The following is a 17,657-nucleotide window of genomic DNA, read 5'->3' on the forward strand; positions in this document are numbered from 1 at the left end:
GAGTCACGAGGGCAAGCAGGCTCTGCGTCTAGAGGCAATAGTGCTGGTCGTGGACATGGTGCATCCTCATCAGCACGTGGCCGTTGGACACGCTCGTCCTTGTTTTCGGCAGCTGGCCGTGTTGAGCCGCAACATGCCGAAGACTTGGTAGAGTGTGAAGCGCCTGTGTACTTTCGTACAGTTGCTATGCTTAAATTTAGTGGGAAAATTAGAGAGTTCTGTTGCTCTCATTCTTTGATTTGTTAAATTTGGCTGTCGCCAAATCTGCATTGCACTGTGGGTCAGTCTGTGCTCCAGAGATGCAGTCTCATCTCTGGGCGGCAGATGGCGCCAGAGGGGTTCAGGCGGAGCCTCTTCTTCCCAGCAGCCAATTGGGGGAGTGTTTCCCTCGCGGGGCATGCTGGGGAGGGGTATTTCTGTGGCGGAGGCCTTTGTTTGGGGTTCTTTGCGGATTCCTGGTTCCAGGTGCGGCACCCACATCACGGGCCCCACCACTATGGCCTATCAGGCCGGGGTCGCGTGCTACGCGGAGTTCCTGACTCTGGGCTCTCATAGCCCGGAGCAACTGATGCTACAAAGGGGCCCCAGTGACTTACTGGGTCCCCACTTCTATTGAGAAGACCCCAAGCTGGGTGCTGTTCGGTGGGGGATCGGTCTGAGGAGAACCCGGAGGCAGGTGATCCAACAGGGCTTGAACAAACCATCGGGGATCTGGGTGACCGAACACTGACAGGTTACATTTAAACTGTCAGTCGGTAACCCCAAAAGATATACTGGGAGGATTCGCTCTATCGTTCACAATTTTAGCACTGGGCCTGTGGCAGAGGCCTCATCTAACATCTTAATTTAATTAGAGCCAAGTCGGTGGCAGAGACTTGTTCCTCTCAGAAGCTTTAAGTGGCGCTCTGGCTGCCAGGCCTGTGAGAGAGGTCTGTCCAGGGGCACTTTACCCACTCCGGCTGGAGTGGCGACGTAGACTAATACAATTACAGAGGGCAGAACGGTCTTTACTATCCACAGCCTGATTCTGTGAAGTTGCTCTTCCTTCACCAACCTATCCTGTCTACCTCAAGTTTACATGTTGGTTGTGTTTGACCAGAGAATAAAGCATTGAAAACATCAACCAATGGTCCTGGACATTCTGTTATTGCTCTCAACAATACCATCACCCCTAGACGCAGTATAGAGGCAACTTAAATACGCCGATCCCAAATCTAATCAGCGGCTCCTCCGGGGGTAGCGCTACACGTGGATGACCAAGCCATCCTCATCCTCTCTCACCTAAGCTCAGGATACTTTCTCTGGCAAAGCAGCTGCCAAGGCGTCCTCTTCCGTCTGCTCAATGGCATCTGTCACTCCTTCCCTAGCCCCACCATGTCCTCCTGAGGAGTCCCCCGAACTGTTTGAACACAGTGTTGGGTACATGCTGCATGAGAATGCGCAGCGTTTTGAAGGCGCCGATGATGGTACACAGCTAGAGGAAGGCAGTAACGTGAGCCCAGAGAGAGGGGGTGCCCAAGAAGGACAGCAATCTGGCAGTCATGTTCCCCCAGCTGCCGCATACTGCCAGGTTTTCTACAGTGATGACGAGGGAGGGGGTGATGAGGTCACTGACTCTACATGGGTCCCTGATAGGAGAGAGGCAGGATGCCCTCCAGGGGCCAGCTTAAGGGCAGCACACCAACTGCATCACAACGCAGAGCTACGCATGTGCAGGGCGCTGCTGTGTCTCAGCATTATTCCAAAAGTTCTTTGGTGTGGGCCTTTTTTGAGACGAGTGCATCAGATTGCACCGTTAATATGTGCAACATATGTCTCAAGCGTATCTCGCGTGGCCAAAACATCACATGCTTGACCAGACATAGGTCGACCTGCCATGCAGTTAGTTGGCAAGCGTACCTCAAAGACCCACACCAAAGAACAAAGCCGACCTCCCCTTGCCCCTCATCAGCTGGAATCTCCAACCCCATTATACACTCAGTCCTCTCTGAAGCCTGCACTGATAGGACTAAAGGTGAAGAGTTAGGTGTGTCACAGCCTAGTACATGCGGGCAATCTACTATCGGTACACCAATGGCAGATTGTACCAGGCAAATTTCCCTGCCCCAGCTACTGCAGCACCGAAATAAGTTATCTCCCAGACATCCACATGCCCAGCGGTTGAATGCTAGCTTAGCTAAATTGCTAGCACTTCAACTGCTGTCTTTTCAGTTGGTAGATTCAGCCCCCTTCCCTGAGTTTGTGGAATGTGCGGTACCTCAGTGGCAAGTTCCTAAACGCCACTTTTTCTCACGGAAGGCGATTCCGGCTCTCTACCGCCATGTGGAAGGCAATGTCCATGCCTCGCTGGACAGGGCGGTCAGTGGTAAGGTGCATATTACCGCAGACTCATGGTTCAGCAGGCATGGACAGGGACGTTACCTATCTTTCACGGCGCATTGGGTGACTCTGCTGGCAGCTGGGAAGGACGCAGGACAAGGTACAGTAGTGTTGGAGGTTGTTCCGCCACCACACCTCCAAAATGCTACTACTGATTGCGACACCTCTCTCCTCCACCCCCTCCTCCTCTTCTTCCTCTGTGGCCTCTTCCTGTGCTGATGTGTCCTCGGAACCAGCGGTGCTCCATAGGCGTTCAAGGGGCTACGCAGGCAAAGAGATGCCATGCGGTGCTTAAGCTGGTGTGCTTGGGGGACAGGAGCCACACTGGGCTAGAGGTTCTGTCAGCTCTGCAGGGGCAGGCTCAGAGGTGGTTGACGCCACGCCAGCTTAAGCCAGGAATGGTGGTTTGTGACAATGGCACCAACCTCCTCTCCGCCCTGCGACAGGGACAACTGACCCATGTGCCCTGTTTTGCTCATGTCCTTAATTTGGTGGTGCAGCGGTTCTTGGGCAGGTACCTGGGCTTACAGGATGTCCTGAAGCAGGCCAGGAATGTCTGTGTACATTTCCGACGGTCATATAATGCCAGTGCTCGGCTGGCAGACCTCCAAAGGGAATACAACCTGCCCAAGAACCGCCTAATCTGTGACATGCCCATCAGGTGGAACTCTGCACACGCAGCAGAGGGCCATCACTGAGTATCTGTGCCAATATGGCAGCAGAACTGGGTCAGGGGAGCTTGGTTTTTCCCCCCACTCCAGTGGGCCATGATCAGGGATGCATGCACTGTCCTGTCACCATTTGAGGAGGCCACCAGGATGGTGAGCAGTGACAGTGCATGCATCAGTGAGACTGTCCCTCTTATTCACATGTTGGAGCACACGCTGCGTGGAATAATGGACATGGCCCTTGAGGCAGAACAGAGGGAGGAAGAGGAGGACTTCCTTACCTCTCAAGGACCACTTTATCCAGACAGTGTTCCTGCTTGCACGCCTATCACGGAAGAGGAAGAGGAAGAAGAGGAGGAGGAGCCTAGCACTCAGCATCAGCAGCAGTCTTCAAGGTATCAATTACAGTCCCAAGGAACCCATGGACTTGTACGTGGCTGGGATGAGGTGGCTGCGGATCATGTCGTCCTCAGTGACCCAGAGGACTCCACACCGAATGCCTCAGCAAACCTACACTGCATAGCCTCCCTGATCCTGCAAAGCCTGCGTAAGGATCCTCGTATGCGTGCTATCAAGGAGAAGGATCATTACTGGCTGGCAACTCTCCTTGATCCACGTTACAAGAATAAGGTTGCGGACCTTATCTTGCCGGTGCAGAGGGAGCAGAAGATGAAACATCTTCGGGAGGGCTTGCAGAAAGGTCTGTGCAATGCGTTCTCAGAGACTGGGGGGGGGGGGGGGGGGTTACAAAATTCTGGTCCTGGACAACGTGTTGCTGAGGCTTCGCTCAGTCATAGGAGCGGTGGAGAAGGTGGGCGTCTGACCGATGCGTTCAGACAATTTTTTAGTCCGCAGCCCCAAGGTATGACCGGTTCCAGCAACCATCGTCATGTTGAGGGTTAAACATGCAGAGCACAAAACCTGTTTATTAAATCCAATACATACAGTTAGGGACACTCCCCTTAGCCTTGTCAAAGAGGGGAGGGGGACAAGGAACAACCAATGGGAACTGAACATTTGTACATTGAAACAGGCTACAGATAAACATAATGAGATTATGGTAAGCAGGCTGCCTCTCAATACACATCCCCTGTGGAGAGATGTCTCCAGTCCAGACCATTGTCTATGTGCAATGAACCAAGACAATTAGACACAGCAACAGGGGGGGACATGTAACATTACATTATCTCAATGCCAGCTTGTCCCGGGTCTCCAGTATCTCCTGGCCCATAATCTGTGGGTAACAGGCCCGCCCACAGTCCCTTCCAAAACACACAGTGACAGTAGGTTCTGTCTTATGTATGCTGAAAAAAATAAAATGTTTGCTGAAAAATTGTATGTAAACCCAGAAAAAGAAATGTATGCAAATCTTGTCCCCCGCATAGCTTATGCCTAGATTCCTTTTATTTACTACTAAGTGGGGAAAAAGTTCATTCTACCAGTTTGTATACAATCAATGGCACTTTCTTTAGTAAGATGACAACACCGCCCAGAGGCGATTCAGTTCGCATTTGTTGCGCTTTACAAGTTTCTCACTCACTCACTCACTCACACCACTACAATGCAGCAGTAGTGTTATCTTATGTGAGCATGCTTGCACCAGGACTGACATGGTGATGCACAGCATTGCCAGGTCCTGTAATCCTATACAGCCACAGAGCAGGGCACACCCTCTCTGCCTGACTGCCAGCAGCTCTGGCAGGGTGCAGCACTGTCAGCCATTTGGGAAAGGGAATTTACAATGCAACTTCACTCTGACTAATGTAACCTTACTCTGTCCCCAGCTCTTGCCTTCGCTCATTTGACCACTACCTGAAACTACATTTACATCATATATTGGGTAACAGAAGTAACTTTTACTGAACAACAAAGCTTTATTTATACAACTTTTTTTTTACAATTACCAAAGTCTTTTGCATATAGCCGGCAAGTCAGATAATGGCAGATTCCAACACAAATTAAGGTAGCTGGGTTCACACTAGTGCAAATTGAGGATGCAGGTTTCTCCACATCCAATTTGCACGACAGGATACGTGTCCGGCTCTCAATGGATCCGGTTCACACATCTCCATGGCGACTATGGAGTGAATTGCACAGGGGTCCTGTGCATCTTTGGCTCTGTTTCAGGCCTGAATTTAGTCAAAATTGAGGCCCGATTCGTCCCTGAAACAGAGAACAGGGATGCACCGGATCCCCTGCTATGAGCCGCATCCATATTAGGTGTGAACCCAGCCTAAATGTCTTTCTTCAAATGCAAGCAGTGTAAGGCAGCCCATAGAGGAGTCTATTTTTTGTTCAACCAGCGTGTTGAATGCAAAAACAGACACCATTGCCACCATCCACACATTTGAGATGGATGGGGGAATCCTCCCCTTTCTTTTGTATTTTGACAGCAGGGAGAATTCCCTGCCATCAGAATACACAGATGAGCACTGCACGCCATATCCTGCAGCACTGATGGAGTAGAAACTTTCCAGCAGGCAGTTGTACAGAAGTCAGTCAATCAGTAGATTGATTTCTGTACAGCCACAGTTCCTATACAGGAATCATAATTTGGCTAGTCTCTGCTAAAATCAGCCAAATCCTGATCCATATATGGCACATGGGTCAAACACAAGGCCCATAGGCCAAATTTGGCCTACTAGGCCATTTCATCTGGTCCTCTCACGCACCTCTCCTGCAGATTCCGCACCCCCTTCATCTCCACCCCACCTTGACTCAGCAGTTGGCAGCAGAGAGGACAGAACTTCTCTGCCAGACCCTCCGCTTCTCTGGGCAGACACACAGAGGCTTGCCTTTGCCTCCTCCTTGTCTCAGCAGTCAGCATCAGAGAGGAAGACAGAACTCCTCCTACAGATCCTGCACCTCTGTGCAGCCGCAGCACCATTAAAGTGGTTGTAAAGGCAGAAGATAAAAAGCCTTCTGTGTGCAGCAGCCCCCTCAGCCCCCATAATACTTACCTGAGCGCCATCTCTATCCAGCAATGTCCATAAGTCCCTCAGCCACCTGGGACTCTCCCTTCTGATTGCCTGAGACACAGCAGCACCATTGGCTCCCACTGCTGACAATCAAACTCAGTTAGCCAGTCAGAAGAGACAGGGGCGGGGCCGAACCGTGGCTCAGTGTCTGAATGGATACACAGAGATGCAGCCCGGCTTGGGTGTCCCCGTAGCAAGCTGCTTGCTGCGGGGGCACTAGTAGGAGGGAGGGGCCAGGAGCTCCAGCCAGGGACACAAGAAGGAAGAGGATCTGGGCTGCTCTGTGCAAAATCAACTGCACAAAAGGAGGCAAATATAACATGTTTGTTATTTTAATAGGAAAAAAAAAACAAAAACAAAAAAACACACACACACTAGACACAATCACTGCGTCTTAAGTTATTGCAAACCAATAACAATCAAATGTAGAGGCAATTAAAAGTGATAGTAAACGTTTTTTTACCACTTATACCTACAGGTAAGGCTTACTTGTAGGAACTGTGAATATCTCCTAAACTTGCACCGTTTAGGAGATATTCACCCTAGATGCAGCCAGTGACATCACTGGCGCATGCAGTCTAAAGGTCCAGCATACAATTTGAAAGTGTTTGGGTTTGACCTCATTCTATGTTTTTGGTAAATCTAAAAAGGAAAATTGTACAATGTGTAGTGAGCTTAAAAGGGGTTGTAAATGTCCGTCTTTTTTTTCTAAATGGGTTCCTTAAGCTAGTGCATTGTTGGTTTACTTACCTTTTCCCTTGATTTCCCTTCTAAGGCTTCATTTCCACTGGCGTTTTTACAGCCACTGTTGTTAGGCTTTTTTACAGCTTAAAAACGCCTGTCCATGTTTATTTTGTAAAAAAAAAAAAAAAAAAAAAAAAAAAAAAAATTTTTTTTTTTGTGAGCTGCAGCTTTAACAATGCCGCGGTCGCGTTTTTTAGCGTTTTTGCGCGTTTTTGCGCGTTTTTTAACGTCTGGCGTTTTTACAGCTCTACTCTGGAGCTTCAGAACGCCCTGGTCCTGCGTTTTTTTTACAGCTCAAAAACGCCTATGCCATTTGCAGCTCAAAAACGTGCATGATGCCATAGAATAACATGGACAGGCGTTTTTAAGCTGTAAAAAACGCTCAGAAAAGTGGCTGTAAAAACGCCAGTGGAAATGAAGCCTAAATGTTTTTTTTCTTTGTTAGAATTTCTCACTTCCTGTTTCTCCTCAGTAAGCTTTCCACCATCATCCGAGCGGTGGAAAGTCATTTAGAACAGCTTACCGAACATCTTACTGAGGAGGAACAGGAAGTGAGAAATTCAGACAAAGAAAACAAAGAAAAAAAACATTTAGAAGGGAAGTTAAAAGGAAAAAGGTAAGTGAACCAACAATGCACTAGCTTAAAGGAACCTATTTATAAAATAAAAAACGAACCTTTACAACACCTTAAAAAGCACTATTAAACGCACAATTAAACTTTTTATATATTGGAGCTTACCAATTCTTAAAAATGTGATGGCTGCATTCATTTCCTTTTTAGGCTTTCTTTCTTCTATTATCATTTGGTGATCCAGCTAGTAAGCCCTTTTTTTTTCCCATTTGAAAAGCTCTCTTGCAGTTACAGGGATGAGACAGACCATTTAACACTGACAGGGGTATTTAAAATAAATGAAAAACAAGATAAAACTGCGCTCGTGGATAACTAGATGTGTAAATAGCAGCACCACTAATGTGAGATATAATCACATAAACAAGGACAATAAAAATAAAAACAAATAAAAACCCAACATGTGTTGCGCTTGAAAATAAAAAATGCAAATCTGTCCATGCGTCTTCAAAGCGGCACCAATGAAATACCTTCACAGTGTGAATATGGGCAGAAGTTCTAATTCATTCAACTCCTCCACCATGTGAATAGACCACCACCATAAAAGTTAGGATGTACTCTTACTAGAGTGTTGACCACCTATTACGGGTGGTCAAAAGGGGCTCAGAAATCTCATATGCTCCATCCACGGTTGTTCCTTAGCATACAAAGAGCAGGAGGGATCATCCAACTGTCACATGGAAAACGATACTCCTCCCATCTCAAATCGTAGTATCCAGTGTAATGTATCACCAAAGAGATAAACTCCACATGAATAAAACCTAATATACACCAAGTAATGCACTGCCAAAGAAAAAAAAAAAACCCATCTTCGTCCAAACATGAAACAATGCCTTTACCTGACCGGTTTTGTCACAATAGGACTTCTTCCATGCCCCCAAAAGAAGGCCTATTGCGCCAAAACCAGGTCTGGTAAAGCATCGTTTCCAGTTTTCATGTTTGGATTGAGCCGTTGTTTTGGCTGACGTTTTTTTTTCAATCTAATGGCATAAAACCAACATTTTAAGGATTTACACTATGTGGCATTTATCTCTTTGCTGATAGTATCCAATGGAATGTATCAGCAAAGAGATAAATGCCACATAGTGTAAATCCTTAACATTTTGGTTTTATTTAAGTAATGCACTGACATGCCATTAAATTGAAAGAAAAAACCATCAGCCAAAACAACGGGCTCAATCCAAACATGAAACGATGCTTTACCAAACCGTTTTTTTGTCGCAATAGACCTTCTTCCAGGGCGTGGAAGTCCTCTTGTGACGAAACTTGCCAGGTATTGTTTCATGTTTGTATTGAGAGTGTACATCAGGGGTGTCGAACTGAATTTCATCGTGGGCCGCACCAGCATTATGATTGCCCTCAAAAGGGCCGGTTGTATCTGTAAGATTAGAAGTCCAGCGCATACTCATCCCCTTACATTAGAGGTCAAGAGCCACCCCACCATCATATGTTGAGTCCCCCCTACATCACAGTGTACCCCCTTTTTTTTATGCCGCTGCTGGGAAGAATCTGGATGCATTGCTTGAAAGAAGAAAGTAAGGGTCTGGAGGAGGACCAGAGTAGGGCTGGAGCTCTCCTGCAGCTGCAGGAGAGGTGCGAGGGCCACATGAAATGACCTGGAGGGCCGGATTCGGCCCGGGGGCCTTGTGTTGGACACATGTGGTGTATATCCTTAAAATTTGGTTTAATTCATGTGGAGTTTCTCTTTGGCGATACATTACACTGGAAACTACGATTTGAGATAGGAGGAGTATTGTTTTCCCATGTGACAGTTGGATGATCCCTCAACGTTTCCCCAACACATACCCAGTGGACTTTTTTCTCCTTCTCTTTCTCCTTTTCCATTCAATATGCATTAAAGTTAATATGGATATTGGGCCGATGGTATATATATATATATATATATATATATATATATATATATATATATATATATATATATATATATAAATTAATTAATTAATTCTTTGAATCCCCCCTCCCCTTTATTATTTTGTTTTTGTTCTATCCTCTCCAACTAGGAGACTCTAGTCTAGACTATGCATGCCTTCGTTCAGATATCCCAGATTCTATAAATTGGACATTTAGGTCTGTAGGCATGATATGACCGCCATAATACAGTGAAAGGCCTATTGGACATTAGGTTTGTCACCTGTGTAATATTTTTGTTTATGTTCTCCTATTATTTATCGTTTTTTTTTTTGTTTCTTTTTTACTTCATGTCTGTTTACTACAAGCTGTAACCAACCCATGGCTGACCATATATGTTGGATTGTCTATTAATAAAACTTTTGTAAAAGACAGATGGATTATCCCCCCTGCTCTTTGTATGCGAAGAAACAACCTTGGATGGAGATGAGATTTATGAGCCACTTTTGACCACCTGTAATAGGTGGTCAATACTCTTTGGTAATAGTACATCTTAAACTTATGGTGGTGGTTTATTCACGCGGTGAAGGAGCTGAGTCAATTAGAACTTCTGCCCATATTCACACTGTGAAGGCATTTCATTGGTGCCGCTTTGAATACACATGGACTGATTTGTCTTTTTTTATTTTCAAGCGCAACACATTTAAATTAATCAACTTTTATACCTAAAAGAAAAAGTTTGCTGTAACCGATTAAAAAGTATTAGCTGGAGCCCTAAGAAAGGAAAAAAAATAAATATACAGTTGCTACATCTAATGATTGGTAAGCTGTAATACATTTTCCTATTTTTGCTATGGCTCTATATAAAGCAAAAGGAACATATTGGCCTAGATAAGCATTTGAGGGGTCTAGGTGCTCTTTTTGTAATGGCGGAAACACAGGGCAAATTTCATTTTTTTTACTTAAATCCACTTTAAATGACAGGTTCCCTTTTTTAAATGCATTGAATTGTAAAACAGGAAATGGTTGTGCGATTTTAGCTTACTTAGCACCAAGTATTCTTGATGATAACACCTGCTGCGTTCGTTTTGTGACTGGTTCACTTTACATGATACTGCCTGCATGTCCAATTTTAGAGCCCAACTCCAGTAATACTAAAACTCCTCCCTTGCAATATGGCTGGGCCCATACTGTGAGGTTTTACTGCTCGTTTCTGTGTAGAGGATGGTAAAGACATTTTTACTTAAAGCGGGAGTTCACCCGAATTTTTTTTTAACATTAGATTTAGGCTAATTAAGGGGAGCAGAAACGGGTATTTTTTTTTAAATCAATGCCGTACTTACCATTTTAGAGATCGATGTTCTCCCGCCGCTTCCGGGTATGATCTTCGAGACTGGGTGTTCCTATTTGATTGACAGCCTTCCGACGGGCGCATACAGCGCGTCACCAGGTGCCGAAAGAAGCCGATATTTTGGGTGAACCTCCACTTTAACTGATCCTCTGCACCTCTGGAAGACTATGCACCCCCATGTGTAAGCGGTGAACTGTCCCTCACCATTCTCACATCCAGAGCAGGGTTTTAATCTAATGTCATCAAAATTGATGCAGTGAAGAACTTTGACCGCTGGAGGGTATGGGAGAAAAGCCTGCAGGAACCAATCTAGCAGCGCAGAGAAGCCTGCAGGAACCAATCCGCAGGAGCAGTGGATCGGGTAAGTAAAAATAGCTTTTCCCAAATCCCCTATTCCTTAACAAGCGGTTAACCTTTGCAGTGCAGGTCCACTACTAGGAAGAAGTTTAAAATTTTCATGGCGGTCACCTACAAAGCGAACTTTACATTAAAATTCATTATCAGCCACGATGAATGAAGGAGTAACTTGCATAGCGCTACAAATGCAAACTAAATTGCCTCAACGCGATAAAACTGTAGAGTTTCCCCCCCAAGACATATACTGGTAAACCAATCACTGCCATTTAAAAACACATCTTGAAGATTCACCTGCACCGATTGTTTGGTGAATGTCAGGCAGGCCAAAGATGGTGCAAATTTCTTTTCAGCAACCATTGAATAAAATACATTCGCACAATCCCTCCTGCCGAGCAATTGTCTTTTCCTGGCTGGTGGGCGTCAGCAGGCTGGGAGAAGGCAGTGATCATCACTAGCGGCTATAGTAGCCACTTGCAATAATTGCAAGCAAATCCGGCAGGCTGGTTGGACTCAAGTTTATCGATTAACTTGGTACATTTAGCCTGCCCAATAAATGGTTCAAATCTCAAGCTGGTTCCTGTTGAACCAGACCAGACTAAAATCTTGTATGGCTGGCCTTAAGCCTCATTTACACCGAGCGGATCCGTTGCAGCGGTGTCCGCCAGCTCAGCGGGAGATCTCTCTTTTGATCTCTGCTGAGCTGGCGGATGACAGGTCCCTCTCTGCTCACTGAGCGGGGAGGGACTTGTCGAGCGCTGTCGATTCCTATGGAGAGATTGGACGAAAATGGACAGCATGTCCGTTTTCATCAGATCTCTTCCGATCCGATCCACCAGGGTGGATAGCGAACGTATCATGGTCACCGCTGACATCCTTCTCACCATAGACTTGCATGGAATGCCTGTTCACGTCCGACGAAAAAAAAACGGACAGGCAGACATGAACAGTCCGCCCGTGTGAAAGGGGCCTTAGATTCACTGCTTTATAAATATGCCCCTATAGTGGGTCATTCTTGTAGTTACATATATAAAACAAATATCCAAACATTGTGAGCCAGTAGTTAAAGCGGTAGTTCACCCCCCCCCCCCCCGACACATTTTACCATCGAGACAGGCATTGTAGCGCGAGCTACAGTATGCCTGTCCCGATTTTTTTAACCCCGGACTCACCTTGTACTCGGAGATCGTATTTTTCGGCTCCCGCGGGGAATGGGCGTGCCTATGGAGAGGGAGGATGATTGACGGCCGGCCCTGGCACGTCACTCTCCCCGAAGACAGCCGGAGTAGGTCTCGGCTCTTCACGGCGCCTGCGCACAGGCTATGCGCACGCGTCGTGAAGACCAAGCCTATTTCGGCTATTTCCGGAGAAGCGTGACGCGCCAGAGCCGGCCGTCAATCATCCTCCGTCTCCATAGGCACGCCCATTCCCCGGTATCTTCAATCTACGAGAACAAGGTGAGTACGGGGGTAAAAAATTTGGGACAGGTATACTGTAGCTCGCGCTACAATGCCTGATTTTATGGTAGAATAAAAAAATATTTTTTTTTTTCGTCGATAGGGTGAACCCCCGCTTTAAGGGGTTGTAAAGGTAAATGTTTTTTGACCTTAATGCATCCTATGCATTAAAGTCAAAAAACATACCTCACCCCTCGAAAGTCCATTGGCTGGCGCTGCTGTCAATCACATCCAATGACGCAGCGCGCCGGGGGCAAAGTGATAGTCGGCGGCTATGGCCGCCGCTGTATCACGGGAGCGCGCCCGCAAGTGCTTTCCACCATGCGAGCTCTCTCGCATGAAGGTGGAAAGTGCTTGCAGAGGGGGAGCTATGACAGCCGCCAAGGGACCCCAGAAGATGTGGATCGGGGCCACTGTGTGCAAAACGAGCCACACAGTGGAAGAATAACATGTTTCTTATTTTTTTTTTCAAAAAACATTTTTATCTTTAGTGTCGCTTTAAACGAACACTAAAGTCAAAATTTTTAGTTTTTTAAAATAACAAACATGTTATACATACCTCCACTGTGCAGCTCGTTTTGCACGGAGTGGCCACGATCCTGGTCTTCTGGGGTCCCTCGGCGGCTGTCTCGGCTCCTCCTCGCAAAAGCTTTCTACCTTCATGCGAGTGATACAGCAGCGGCCATAGCCGCCGACTGTATCACTCGGCCCCGCCCCCCAGTGTGCCGCGTCATCCGCTGTGATTGACAGCAGCGCCAGCCAATGGCTGCGCTGCTATCAATCCGCCCAGCCTAGCCAATCAACGGCCAGGCTGGGAACCCGAGAACATCACATGGACGCGCCCGGGAATTTGGAACGGTCAGGTAAGTAAAACGAGGGCTCGGGGGGGGGGGGGGGCAGTACCATCGGATGTTTTTTCACCTTAATGCATAGGATGCATTAAGGTGAAAAAACATTTACCTTTACAACCCCTTTAAAGCATTACTAAAGGAAATTTTTTTTTTTTTTTTTTTAAAACAAACATGTCATACTTGCCTCCACTGTGCAGTTCGTTTTGCACAGAGTGGCCCCGATCCATGTCTTCTGGGGTCCCTCAGCGGCTGTCTCTGGTCCGCCCCACAATTAGTCACCACAGTCATGCGAGAGCTCGCATGGTGGTCACCAATTGCGGGCGCGCTCCCGTGATACAGCGAGTGGCCATAGCCGCTCACTGTATCCCTCGGCATGCCGCGTCACTGGATGTGATTGACAGCAGCGCCAGCCAATGGCTGCGCTGCTCTCAATCCATCCGCTGTAGACAATCAGCAGCCAGGCTGAGTGGCGAAGAGGATCGCGGGACCGCGCGCGGGACTTTCGAGGGGTCAGGCAAGTATGGGGGGGGGGGGGTCGGCAGTATGAGATGTTTTTTCACCCTAATACATAGATTGCATTAAGGTGAAAAAACATTTTCCTTTACAACTCCTTTAAGCTTCTATCAAGTAACTTAAATTCAGTAATCATGCCATTTAGAATCACATTAAAATTAGACCCTCCCCCTCATTTTTTCCATTATTTCACATGCTCCAAACAGATCCAAGGATCACATAGGAATGTTCTGACAGAACAGCCATTTTGACTGTAGCAGAACACACGCCCTCAAAATGGACTAAAGTGCAACTTTTTAAACACTCTCACATTCCTTTAATACTTGCTAATGCTATATAATTAGGGGGCTTCTACATCAGAATCCCGCTATATAATGTGAGGCTTATTCTTCGGAATCCTGTTTTAAAATTTGGAGCCTATACTTCGAAATTCTGCATTCTAATGATTCGTTTGGTTGATTTTTAATCATGTACAATGCAGCAAACTAACAATGATAAAATAATAACCCTGTTAAGTTATTAATATATACATTTTCTTTCACATATAGTGTAGCAATGCTGATTATATATATATATATATATAATATTTATGTATAAAAAAAAAAAAAAGTAAATAACGTGAAAGTAATTATATATAAAAACGTAATAAATGCTGATAAAGTCAATAAAATATATACTACTGTATATAAAGTAATAAATAAATGATAAAGTAACATATATAACAAGCAGGGCCCTTCGATTCCTCCTGTATTGAAATGTATTGTAACTGTACTGTTTACCCCAATGTTGTAAAGTGTTGCAAACTGTTGGCACTATAGTAATCCTGTATAAATAATAAAATATATCATGGTAATAATGCTTTTTAAAGTAAATATTTACTATATAAAGTAATACCAAGTATATAACGCTAATAACTTATTTAATAAAGCAAATATGTATATAAAAAGTAAAACGTATTGTGTCGCTGGAATCAAAGAAAAATTCAAAAATAAAATACAAAAAGCACACTGCATCTAAAATATTATACATAATTATTAAAAAAAATTATATATATATATATATATATATATATATATATATATATATATATATATATATATATATATAAATAAATTTAGAAGAGCAAAATATTCAGATATCTTCAATAGTTTTGCTTTATTCATGTTTTAAATTGTTAAATAGCGCTCATGCAATGTTCCTAAAGAACAATAATGGCACCCCCTCCCCTCCAATTTAAACCCCCATGCATTGCTCAGCAGCCTGGAAAATAGATCACATATTGTTCCGATTGCCATTGTCTGACTTTAATGAAGAAGATCTTTTCAGCTTCCTATTTCCAAAAATAAAAATAAAAATAAAATGAGCTAAGCAATAAAAACCACCTTCCTAATTGTTATGACCCCCATCAGCACCTGCATGGCTGTACAGGGAGACAATTCCAGATTGTTGGCATAGAATGTACACAGATCAGATCAAACCTTGCCCCACCTCTCTCCCCTTTCTCTTAGTGTAACTGACATATAAAATTGGTTAAGAGCACCACAGCGCCACCAACACAGATCAATGTATAAAAGACAAACTCCCACCGTGTGCAAAAAAAAAAAAAAAAAAAAAAAAAAAAAATTATATATATAATAGACACAAAAAGAATCATCAAAATGCAAAAATGCGTCTGCAATTGTTTTCTTCTGAAATACAAGCCACTGAGAAGCCCATGTATGGCCAATAGATCATCCCACCAGTAGCCTACGACAGGCAGCAATCTCTATAGAGGGAGCTGATCTTCTCCAATGTGAAGAACCACCATTTAGTACCAGCCATAACTTAGATCAGAATAAAACCCTCTTGTACAAGTCTCCTCCTTCTCTCCACTGTGCATTAAACAAACGATTCAGATCGCACCACGACATACAATTCACATTAATCTGTTGCTTCCTATTTTATTTCACTGATCCTTTGCAAAAAAAAAAAAATTTAAAAAATAAAAAAAAAAATATATATAAAAAAAAAAAAAAAAAAAAAATCTTTGCATTTTTTTTTTTTTTTTTTACTGTCACAAGCTACAAAATAAATAAAAAAAAATACACATCAAATGTAACTATTTTAAAACAGCACGACAGTGGAAGAGATCTTTAAATAAAAGGATTACGATCCATAGAGACACTATTTAGTAAATAAATACAATTAAAATAAAAACACATGGACATTGTATAACGCACTGCAGCGGTGCTGAAAACACCTTCCCTGCCAACAACTAAAAAACAAAAACAAACACACAAATATCAATATAAAAAAAAATATGTATCAATAATCAACATTGTTCTAAAGAAAAGAAAAGTAGCAATAGTGAAGAACTGAGAACATTTCAAGAGAAAGCCACCCACCAGACAGGGGGGGCAACTTAATATGGGGGGGTCGATTGTGAACTTACCTCTTAGGCAAGGAGGTGATGAGGGTGTCAAGCCCCAGGGAGGAATTCTTAAAACAATATAAAGGCAGAGAGCTGTGCCGGGGTCTATGAAACAATATCCAAGCAGCAGATGGCTTTCCAAACATCTTGAGATGGCAGAGCAGATCTGGAGTCCTACTTAGTTCCATGGTCGTCTGATGAGAGAAGAGCTTTCTTCAACCCAAATCTTCCAAGCTTTGTAAAAAAAAGAAGAAGAGAGAAAAAAAGAAAAGCCCAAAGAAGATTAGAAGCGGAGGCAGCCACAAGACTCTGGGGTTAACAACTTTGCAATGGCAAATAGGCGGATTGTGATTGGATGGGAGGGCAGTGTCCCTCAGACTGCACTATCCCCCAGCTCCCCCCTTCTGCAGCCTGGAAAAAAAGGCAGTGTGCCATTTTAAACTCCTACCATACAAACACAAACCTCATTCCTTTTTATTTTTTTCCTCTTTTAGCAAACTATGCCCCCCTTCATGTGCATACTACCTTTGTTCACTGCAGGCTTGATCTGTTGACATGCAGCTCTTTAATCACACCTCCACAATTCAATCAAGGCTGCAATGATGTCATGGGGAAGAGGGGGGGAGATGCAAGTTATTACAATGCAATATTAGCTGATGAATCGGCCAGGAGATTGAAGGTGTCACTGGCTGCTGCTGCTGCTGCTGGGATCGCCCGCCTGCCATAAAAACCAGGGGCTCGGCTATTTAAAAATAAAGCTATTGTTGAAGACAAAAAAAAAAAAAAGATCAGTTTTCACTTACTGGCAACATTATAGCATGCTGCCCACAGTTAAAATGGCCGCTGCTGGGAGTTGCAAGGGACAGCCTACTAACCCCTCCCTTCTCTGTCTGGGTAAGAGGAGGGGGGAAAGAACTAACAATGTGATCAGCCCCCATCCACGAGAAAAAGTGAAAAAAAAAAAATCTTGCTGCTAAAAAGGGGTCTGCTGCGTTGATTGGTGCACCGGTGACAGCAAGCTTTGTCAGCCTGCAACTTTTCCATTGTTCTGGAGATCTGATCAGCTGCCATTCATGGAGGATTTACATGAATCTGCTCTCTGAAAACTTCCTGCTTTGCATATTTATGAGGTCTTTCACCTACCTTGGCAGCGGTTCAAATCAAGTGGGCTGGTGAAATGTGATGCCTGTGTGTCTTTTCATTGCAGAGCTGACTCAGGCTCTCTGTGCTGCTGCTGTAGATAGGAGTGAAGCTTGCTGTGCATAGGGCTGCTGCTTAACCTTTGGGCCCCCCTCCCTCCCCTCAGAGATTTGCATTATTTTGAACTGTAAAGTCTGCTTTTTAAGAGTATTTTTTTGTATATAATATGTATAGTAATTATGATGTCTTTTCTATATATTTTAATTTTTTTTTTTATATCATGCTATGGTATATTTTCTATATAATTCTTAATAC

The 17,657-nt window shown here is 44.4% G+C and overlaps 1 protein-coding gene across 2 annotated transcripts in view; it reads right to left on the minus strand.

Annotated features, from left to right (window-relative positions):
• The window catches only part of EPC1 (enhancer of polycomb homolog 1), a 118,105-nt gene extending 101,198 nt beyond the window's left edge, over window positions 1-16,907 (minus strand). The window contains exons 1-2 of one of the 2 annotated variants that reach the window (XM_040352631.1): window positions 16,728-16,907; window positions 16,224-16,436 (exon numbers count right to left, since the gene is read on the minus strand). The gene's annotated coding sequence lies outside the window, so the exon portion shown is untranslated. Of the gene's footprint in view, window positions 1-16,223 lie in introns of both variants that reach the window. The other variant, XM_040352630.1, reaches the window with a different exon arrangement.
• Between the last annotated feature and the right edge of the window lie 750 nt (window positions 16,908-17,657).

Source organism: Rana temporaria, chromosome 5 (assembly GCF_905171775.1).
Source record: "Rana temporaria chromosome 5, aRanTem1.1, whole genome shotgun sequence".
NCBI classification, from domain to species: domain Eukaryota; kingdom Metazoa; phylum Chordata; class Amphibia; order Anura; family Ranidae; genus Rana; species Rana temporaria.